The sequence below is a fragment of the Psammomys obesus genome, unplaced genomic scaffold (genome assembly GCF_907164565.1).
Source record: "Psammomys obesus unplaced genomic scaffold, mPsaObe1.curated_primary_1811, whole genome shotgun sequence".
NCBI classification, from domain to species: domain Eukaryota; kingdom Metazoa; phylum Chordata; class Mammalia; order Rodentia; family Muridae; genus Psammomys; species Psammomys obesus.
Window position 1 is genome coordinate 1241571 of NW_026590061.1, and position 10323 is coordinate 1251893.

The 10323-nt window shown below is 54.1% G+C and overlaps 1 protein-coding gene across 1 annotated transcript in view; it reads right to left on the bottom strand.

Moving 5' to 3' along the window:
• Far2 (fatty acyl-CoA reductase 2) overlaps window positions 1-10323 on the bottom strand; it is a 57016-nt gene that overhangs the window by 46104 nt on the left and 589 nt on the right. The window lies entirely within an intron of this gene.

Genomic DNA, 10323 nt, shown 5'->3' on the forward strand with positions numbered 1-10323 from the left:
ACATCAGAGAAAACAACTATAAGGACCAGAAAACATGACCTTAGAGTCCAGAGAACACAACCTCAGAGCAGAGAGAACATGACTTCAGAGATCAACCAGGGAGAACACAACCATAGAGATCAGAGAACATGACCTTGGAGACCAGAGAACACAACCTTGCTCTCTGAAGTTCACAATTCCAGCTGTGTGCAGCAGGAACAGCGAGAGTGCGTTTCCAGAGTGTGTGCCTTCACATACATGAATAGGCAGGAAGGAAAGGGCAGAGGAAGGAGCTGAGATTCTGCTGAAGCTCAGAGAGAGTGAAATTGTGGGAGAGTGTGCAGGGGAGACAGCGGGGGGTGTTGGGGAGATGGGGGAAGCGGGGGAGATGGGGGAAGATGGGGGAGATGGGGGTTGGGGAGAGGTGGGTTCACTCACTGCCTTGTACAAGGACCTGGGTTTGATTTCCAGAACACAGAGGAAGAATCTGAGCAGGTGGTACACGCCCGTAATTTCTGTGCTGGCAAAGCAGAGCCAGGCATTTCCTTGGGGCTGGCTGGCTAGAGCCCAGCCACACACACACCAGTACATATGAGCATGCATACACACACACACACACACACACACACACACACACACACACACCATCACATTAGAACATGCATACACACACACAACCTTTAGGAAACACGGAAATGTCAGTCTTGGAAAGAAGGAGGTGGTTTCATTCTCTTGAATAAGAAGGAGAAGGAGCAGCTACAAGGGGGAGTTGCCCTCTGCCTTGTGCAGAGCTCAGGGAATCTTCTGAAAGAAGGGGGAGATAGTAAGACCTGGAGAGAACAGAAGCTCCACAAGGAGAGCAACAGAACCAAAAAATCTGGGCCCAGGGGTCTTTTCTGAGACTGATACTCCAAGCAAGGACCATGCAGGGAGATAACCTAGAACCCCTGCTCAGATGTAGCTCATGGCAGCTCAGCGTCCAATGTGTTTCCTAGTAAGGGGAACAGGGACTGTCGCTGACATGAACTAAGGGCTGGCTCTTTGATCACCTCCCCCTGAGGGGGAGCAGCCTTGCCAGGCCACAGAGGAAAACAATACAGCCAGTCCTGAAGAGACCGGATAGGCTAGGGTCAGAGGGAAGGGGAGGAGGCCCTCCCCTATCAGTGGACTTGGAGAGGGCCATGGGAGGAGAAGAGGGAGGGAGATGGCGGGATTGGGAGGGAATGAGGGAGGGGCTACAGCTGGGATACAGAGTGACTAAACTGTAATTAATCATCACCATCATCAATTTCCAAAGGTGGGAGCAGAGTGAGTGCTGCTGAGCAGAGCCCCGGGTCACAGCTTCTGGGCAGTGTGGCAAAGTTGTGCATCGCCGCAAAGCTGCGGGTGAAGCACGGAGCTTGGAGACAGGCGAGTGTGTAACAACGCTTCAGATGAGAGGAGCAACACCAGGGGCTCTCGGAGAAGCAGCTACAGGCCGCCTGCCCTGTCCCAAGCCCCGCGAATATGCTTGTGTTTTTGTCGTGAACACCAGTGTTTCTGTGATGCTGCAGCAGAGGGCACAGCTGGTGGCAGGGCCCAGGGGCTGCAGGTGGCCGTGGCACATTGCACGCCACTCTGCAGAGGCTCAGGAGGCCCCTGTGCGACTCCAGCTCTAGGGGCTCCGAGGATGCCTGCACTTGTGTGTTGGTGTAAACTCATTCAGGCACAAGCAAGTTAACAGATGGTTTTTAAAAGATCAACATTAGAGATAAAGGTGGGACAGAGCAGGGTAGCGCTAGGGAAAGGGTCACAGATGTGGCTACATGGAGGTCGACAGAAAGCCATGACTGAGCAAGGCGTGCTTGCCTGGGTTTGGCTGTGTTCTGGGGAGTGAGAGGAAGGCAGCATGAGGGACGGGGGGGAGAAGCACCCAAGAACAGTGTCCCCCACAAGTGTTAGCTCACATGACAGGCGCAGACGTGCTGCCGTGAGTGCAGGCCTCGGGGGGGCGTTCTGGAACCCTGTGTGCTCAGAACAGACGTGGACAGGCGTGCACGGCTGCCGCTCAGGGTTCTGGGTCCGTCCTGTGGAACGTGCTGTCGCGTGTGCTCTCTGCAGTGGGAGCCCAGCTAAAAGTGAGGTGCCCAGGAGTGGGCTGGGGCACAGCAAAGTGAACACGCTCCCTTTAGGTGAGCAAGCGGAAGCCTGTGTCAGTGACACGGTCAGAGAGGACGACTCCCAAGGAGTGAGGTAACAGTTAAGAATGGGAGGGAATTGAAAGCATGGGGTTGTGTAAAATTGTGGCTGTTGTCTGTGCATAGAACGCACGCACGCAGGCACGCACGCAGCCTTCACCTACCCTCAGTCACACTTCCTACTCACACCAGCAACTCGTGCATTAACAAACGGTAGTGTATTTCTTGCACACATCTTGTTTTCTGAGCACCCGGGTGAGCTTAGCCAGCACCATCGGCAGCCTCGCTCCTGCCTTTGTGTGACCTGAGCCACCGGAGGGCCGGGCCAGGACCACCGTGGGGGTGGAACCACAGCGCGACCGTGGAGAGTTGGCAAGGTTGGTGAGCTCACTGCAGTAATCATTTGTCTGTCACAAGCCAGCAAAGCAGAAAGGAGCTGGACTGCACTTCCGGCTCTGCTGATGCCGTCTCCACGTGTCCGCAGAGCAGCAGCTGGGGACAGTTCTGCAAGAAGATGCGGAGTCCTCCTTCCACCTCGGGGAGCACACTTTAGATCTCTGTACTTCCTTCCTGCTGTTAGGCTCAGTTTGTGCCCGCTCGCACCCTTATCGCTATCACACTTGGTGGCCACGCTAGGACACGCTCCTCCCCAGACTCCATTCATACCACCGTCCGGTGCCTGGTGGAGCTGGGAGTCCTTTCCAGCCTCCTAAGTCTCTTTTCTCCAGCCTCTCCTCAAGACCACTTCCCCTCCTTTGCCTCCTGGAGGGCGGGCGGGGAGTCACCCAGCAGCTTTGAGCAGCTCAGGCCAGTGTCACACCAGCAACACACAGCAAAGGGTGCTGCAGCCGGCTCACGGATGCTCTCGCCTGTGTGGGGAAGGGCAGAGGTGGAGGAAGAGAGGACGGAGAGGCAGCTGGCCTCAGTCCAGGGGACTTGGTATAAATGTCCTTTGAGGGAAAAGCAAAAACCTTCTGAGAGAGGCACTGGAGACGGGAAACCGGCTGTGGCTGTCGGCAGCGAGGGCACGCACAGCTGCTCCCACTGGACCAAGCTCCGCCAAGCCTGTGTGTCTAGATCACAGCCCAGTGAGGAGGGTGCAAGAGCCACACCGCCTGGCAGGGAGCCAGCACACTGACCACGCTGCGCCCCTGCCCCTGGCCATCAGAAGACTGAGGAATTTCCCTAGGAATCTTGTGCTGGCTGAGGGAACGGGCTGAAGTCTGGGGCCAGCCAGAAGAGGGCCTGGCCTCCCAGACACGACATCACAAGGCTCTCCCCACCTGTCCCCACCAGCTCACAGGACGGTGAACGTGAGTGTGACCTCATCTGTGGAGGCCTCTCAGCTACTCCAGGCCGGGACTGGGGGACACTTCTCGACCTCTCCTGTTTCTCTGCCCAGCTCGGCCACACTGGCACCCCTTCTATGCTTTTGTGGGCATACTGAAGATGGTTGAGCAAGCCCCGCTTGGCAGACCCACAGGGCCGGGGCTCTGATTCTCAATCTAGAGACAGAGTGACGTGACGTGGAGACAAGTGTGTGGAGAAGGGCCCCATCTGAAACCAACTCCCTGCTCAGAGCCCCGTGTCTGCTCAGGCGTGGAGCGAGCGATGGGTAGAATGGCAGCCTGGTTTCCCTGTGAACGCACGCACCCCACGAAACACCGGCTGGGAAGATACCATGGCGGCGGCTAGCCTGTGGAACACAGAGTGTGGGAACTTTGCTTCTGGTCTTACGTCCTACGGACGGTGAGTCCTTGGCCCTCCAAGTTCTTTGCCCAGCCACACTGACTGCCTTGGAAACAGTTGGCAAGCCTTACACCAGAGACTTACATCAATGGACGCTGAGTGGGAGCAAGGAGACGCTCTCGGTCATTCCCTGGTCAGCACTCTTGGCGTGAAGAGTGTGTTAACGAGAACGGAGTCTACTCCTCACTGAATACAAGTCTAGAAGGGTGTTCAGGGGAATCTGTGCTCGGAGCACGCACTTCTGAGGTGATGGCAGGCCAGCTTCCTCTAACCCCGAGGCTGTGGCTGTACTTACCAAGGTCGCACCTTTCCCCATGGCGTGGGGTAATACCCAGCCTGGGGCCTCATACAAGCTTGGACGTGTTCTACACGGCGCCGAGCGGCATTTCCAGCCCTCATCTCATTCGTCACAGATGAGTTTGCATGTTTGCGTATTTCATAATCTCTCTGCTGCCGCAGGGCCATGCAGCCAGCCGTGCAGCCCTGGACACGTCCGAGGAGCCCACTGGCCCCGCTCTGGCTCTCTTACCTACCTGACTTTCCGCCCCTTAATGCACGAACCAATGGAGCACGCAGTGGTGATGTGGCCTCGCCTAGCGGTGACTGGAAGGCCCTGGCCAAGGTAAATCCACAAGGCTTTGGCCGTCTCACATTCACTAACCGATTTCCAGAGCAGCCACGGGGAGTATGAGGTGAGGGCCAGCTGCAGCCGACCAAAACTTGACTTACAGATTTCAACATCTAAAGTTCATGCAATTTACTGATGCCACAGAATATTCTTGATTATTTCTAACTTCCAAAAAAGATGTAAGAACCATTTCCAGTTTGAAAGATAACACAAAGCTGGAAGCCGAGTTGGACCCCAGGCTATTATTGGTCAGCACTTGGGACTGAGCTCCAAGCAGATGAAATCGGAGGTTCCAAATCTGCAGGGCCTCTCAAGAACTGCCAGGGTTCTGCACTCACAGGCTACACCTGCCTGCAGCCGCCATGAGCTTATTGTGGATCGCAGGGAAAGGGATGTATAGGACTTGGAAAACATGGCTGCCCGATTGCCCACACCATGTCAGCCTGGGAGGTTTCACATGAGGCCCAGAAGATGAAACTGTGAACATGAGAATCCATGGCTCTGCTGGAGCGTCCTCCTCCCTGTGGAGTCCCCTTACCTGGAAATGCTAACAGACTGAGTGGATTGAGCCCCATCAGGAAAGCAGATGCCGGAAACAAACATTGCAAGAAAATGGTCCTGCTTATTCCTGGGGGAGTGTCTTCGCATCGGCATAACAGAGAGGATTCCGAGGCTTGGCTTTGCCCTGGGAGGAAGCTTTAAAGAGCCAAGTCTGCTAACAGTTAACAGAGCACGGTGCTGAGGGCTGATCTGCTAATCTAGGCCAGCGCTTCCCACAGGACTACCGCACACGTTTCTCTAGACTCCTGAGATGCTCCACCAGAAACACTTCAAGGTCACAGGCTTAGGGAGTGCCACAGGAGACACGGTTCACCTTTGATGACTTCCAGGCGCCACTGATCTACTGTGGGCTCTGAGGATCCCTGTAGTAAACCACTTAACTGGGTTAAGTCAAGGATTTCTCAGAGCTGTATCAGCAAAGCTTTCTTTTTTCTCCTTTTCTTTCACTTAACTGCTAATATCCCATGAAACAACTGTCCCACAAATGACAGGCTGCAGAGCCTGCTGCTGAGAGAAGGAGAGAAGGCTTCGTGAGGGAGTGGACTGTGTCTCAGAGCAGACCCTTGATGAAGTGCAGTCTTGTCCTCCATGGTTTTTGCCATTTTAGGAGATTATACCACATCCCTTCTAAGCTCAAGGCAGAAAAATAAGAGCTATATCTGTCGTGGTGATAACCTTTAAAAATTACAAAATGCAGTGTGGATTTAAAAAGAATTCAAACAGCAGAAGAACCTGAGATGCAAACTTTCTCCTTCTTTCCCCTCATCTGCTCAGTTGGCAGCCTCCGATCCGTTTGGTTTCTGCTCTTGTTCCAGGGGCTGCGAATGAAGCGCGTGCGCACACACACCCTCCCCCGGTGCGCACCTAAGTTCTCAGCAGGGCTGGAGGGGCCAGGCAGGGCAAGCAGTGCTCCTCAGGGGGTGGTTCTCACCCCCACACAGGGGCTCAACTTCCTGTAATGCCAGGGCATTGGTGCTTCTGGCTTCCACTGGCACTCAAATCCACACTTACACAGACACACACACATCATTCAAAATTAAAAATACATAAACAAAATCTTTAAAAATAGCAGTCTCTGCACAAGCGTTAACCTCAAGCTTCCTGCAGCGGCACCCCCTATCCAGCCCAGCACCCCTGGACTCAGCCACATTCACATGGGGCACTGAAGGCTCAGCGTGTCCTCCTTGCACTGCCTTTTCCTCACAGCCAGCCCTGAACACTTCCTGATTCTCAGCCTTCATCTCTCCAGTCCATTCTCCTTACTGGCAGTGTGTAGATTTGCTTTCTTAGAACAGTTCAGCAGAGCCTCCGGCTGAAAAGCCTTCAGTGCTCCGCTAGAGCAGACCCAAAGCTTCAAGTAGCTCTGCGGAAGAAAGTAAAAAATGGGGACTCAGGGTGGAGGTGTCAAGGGAGACATTTCCTCGCTTCCTTAGCGGGTGTAAGAGTTACAGAGGACCACGTGGTGAGGGGAGGCCAGCTTGAGCTGATTGATAGCTCTTAGATGCTTAAAGGGCTACTTGGTCAAGATTTTAAGTGTAAGGATCCTCCATTAACTGACTCAAAAAGCCAGTCACACTCCTGAGGGAAGTGTCACCGGGGCACTCCTGCTCAACCCCTGTTCTGTCTGAGGGTGCGCAGGACTCAAGCACTGGCTCAGCTTAGCATGTGTCTTCCAAGAGGCTGTCCTTTGCATTCGGCTCACAGTCCCACTCCTGTACACGTAACGTTTAACCAATATTTAAAACCTCAGACCCTGCTGCCTAGACACTCTTCATCTGAGTTTCTTATGGAGATATGAGGAGTGTAAAGATTGTACAAGCCCTTCAAGGAGCTTGGCCAACAGTCCTAAATCTCCCCAAAGCGCAGTAAACGGCTCCCTCAGACCGTCTCTGTCAGCAATCAAGGAGGTAGGCCACCTGCAACTCACTCCATTTCAATCAAGACTGGTTCGTGGCCAGGCAGGCCTAGATCCGACCGTGAGGCAGAGGGCAATGGTGAGGTCCTGAACCTGCCACTTCCCTCTCCTGAGGGCCAGGGTTACCCACATGTGCTACCAAGCATGGCTTGCTTCTCTCTCTCTCTCTTTGCCCAAAGGTAATCCAAGTATCTTTAATTTGGTTTGTCATTCTCATGCCAGTAAATAACTTGAGATAAAGAAAAGCTTATTAATGTGTTCAAAGGCACCCAAGAAAGCAGCTACAGAAAATCTCCTGCAGAAAGATGAGTTACACAATTACCCAATTATAATAAATAAAGCAAGCTCTATTTAGTATAGCCAGGAAGAAAAACACCGGCCAAGCCCAAACTTGGGATTCCCAGAAAGCAGCCTGGTTTTCAGGTCAGCCAGGTGACCCATAGGCTGTGGTAGCTCCTGCCTTCCTCCAGTCAGGAGTAAGCCTACTCCGGTCTGTCTCTCCCACCCACGAGTGACCAGGCATGCCCCATACATGTGGGGCACCCAGCCTTGTTTCCTGAAGTGACAACACACGCCTGTTATCTCACAAGAGCCACGGCTCCCAGCACTCCAGGAAGTTCTCTGTCCTCGGGCAGGTGCTGCCTCCAGGAAGCTCACTCGAGTTAGGGTTGGTGTGAGAAAACACCACGACTCACTAAGCTCTAGCACAGCCGTCAGTCTGGGGTTGGGGAATAATGAGATCCCACTGTAAAACGGTAGTTAAGACGGTAGTGCCCGCTCCAAGGTTAAGCCAAATAACCTAGATGTGGGGCCCGGTGCAGTTCTGGACTCTGAATTCCCTGAGCTGGTCCCATGCAGAGCCGCTGGGTATATGGTACCAGGAAGCTGACACCTTCTGAAAGTGTGTCTGATTTGTATGATCAGATACTCAGAGCGGTCTGTGGACAAAACAGAACAGGAAGACGACCCTCACAGTAGTGAGTGCTCCCACAGAGCCCACAGCAGCAGGGCAGGCTGGAGGAGCAAGCAGGCCAGGGGTCTCTAGGGCACTTGTGAAACCTTTGGGGGCTGGTGATGGAGCTCAGGAAGAGCGTTTGTCTAGCACCCAGAAGCCCAGAGCACACCCTCAGCCCTGTGGAGACTGCACACGGGGAGGCAAGCCTATAATTTCAACACTCCAGAAGTATAAGCAGGAAAGGAATATATTCAAGGTCCTTTCATCTACATAGTAAGTTCAAGGCCAGCCAGAGCTATGTGAAACCCTGCCAAAAATGAATGAATGGATGGATGGATGAATGAATGAATGATGAATGAATGAATGAATGAATGAGAACAGCGAACTCTTATGGCTGACTGAATGTTCCAGGGGGAAGTGTAACATGGATCTTCAAGAGAAAAGAAAGAAAACGGTGACCCGGTCAGGGCATCTGTATCCTTTTCTTCTTCACACTTCATTTCTCCTTACAGTGACTTACATGTATGAGTACTCTGCCCGGACACAGGTATGTACACTGCAATAATGCCAGGTGTCCACGCCGGCCAGGAGAAGGCATCAGATACCCCGGATCTGGAGTCATGGATGGTTGTAAGCTACCGTGTGAGTGCCAGGAACCGAAAACTCAGGCCTTGTGCAAGAGCAGTGTGGCGGCTTAAGTAAGAATGGCTCCCACAGACTCACTTTGAACGCTTAGGGAGCTGCTGTTGGGAAGTGTTGCCTTGGAAGAAGTGCGTCACTGGGGGTGAACTTTGGGGTTTGAAATGCTCAAGCCAGGCCCAGTCTCTCTCTTCCTCCTGCTCTGGCACCATGTCTGCCTGTACAAGGCAGTGTTTCCTGTCAGGATCGTAATGGACTAGGCCTTCAGTCCTGTGGGCCAGCCGGAATGAGATGTTCTCCTTTAAAGAGTTGCCGTGGCCATGGCATTTCTTCACAGCAGCAGAAACCCTGACTAAAGCAAGCAGCAAATGCTCTCAGCCACCAAGCCATTCCTGCAGCCCCCAAGACATGTACATTCTTGAGAAACCTGGAAGTGATGCCGAGAGATGAGCTGATGGCTCCTCAGCCCCTCTGAGGCAATCCCTCTGCCAGCAGGCTCGAACTGTGGCTCCGTGGGGAGTTTATTGTCACGCATCCTCCTCCATCATTGTTGGTGCTGACCAGCTCGCTGCAAGCTGCTTCTGTCTGACAGACTAGTGCAGCTTGCCACTACTGTTTACGGCGGAGTGAAAGCTCGGACAGGAAGATGCCCTTAGAGGTGAGGGAAATGAGGAAAGGGCAAGGTTTTGGGCCCCCAGAAACACCACGCGTGAAGTTTGGTCAGGAGAAACCTCTCAGTCGTCTCTAGATCCCAACACCCCAGACTCGACATTTGCCAAAATGACCCCTGTGCAGTTTGTAAGCCGCCTTAAATTGATCTAATCTCTGTCCTGCTTTATGACTGGAGCAGCTGTGGCCCCACGTCAACTCTAACTCACATCAGTGCGGATGCCAAAAGAGGCTAGTTTGGAACTATAGGCTGAGTCTTACATTTCCATTTCTAACATCAATCGCCGGACACCATCTCCCACCAGCAGAACACACAATCCTGGAGCTTCCTGCTCGCTTGGCCCTTTGCCCACCAAGTGTTCGACATCATACAAAGGGTGGCCGGAGGCTTGCACATAAACGGAGAACGACCATGACGGCTCAACAGTAGGTAAAAGACGCGGAAGGCAAAAATGTTCACGATCTTCCCCGAAAGGAGACAGGAGGGAGCCGGGGCAGGGGCCTGGCAGGGGGCTCATGTCACCTGGGGGGGGGGCGGTTGTGAGGGCAGCCTTCCCTAAGCCACCTGTCCTAGCGAGGCCCTGGTACCTGCCCCTGTTCTCCTCATGCCCAGTCACTGGGGGAAGCCAGGAACTTCTACAGGAGACAGACCTACTTGGCCACCAGCCCCGTTTCAGCCTTGTGACCCTGGAGAATCTGTGAGTGGGTGGGCCTGAATGCTCACAGCCCGGGGTGGGGCCAGAGGGCCAGGGAGGACAGGAAGGGACCACAGCACACATGGCCTGGAAATACAGGCTGTCTCCACAAGCAGCCCCTGGACCAGGGAGGCTGGGGTGGGACCAGCCACGCGTCTGTCCCCGTCACTACTGAGAGGTCCCTTGTTCGCCCTGCTCAGCCCTTCGCGGCTCTCAGGCTCTCCGCCAGCTGTGCTTCTCAGCCAGGGGACTCAGCGATGCCCAGAGCCTGCAGGGGCACAGGCCACCTGCAGGGCACCGCATCTCTCCTGGCACCGGAGGCCCCCACCCAACCCAACCTCCGGGCCTCCCACCCA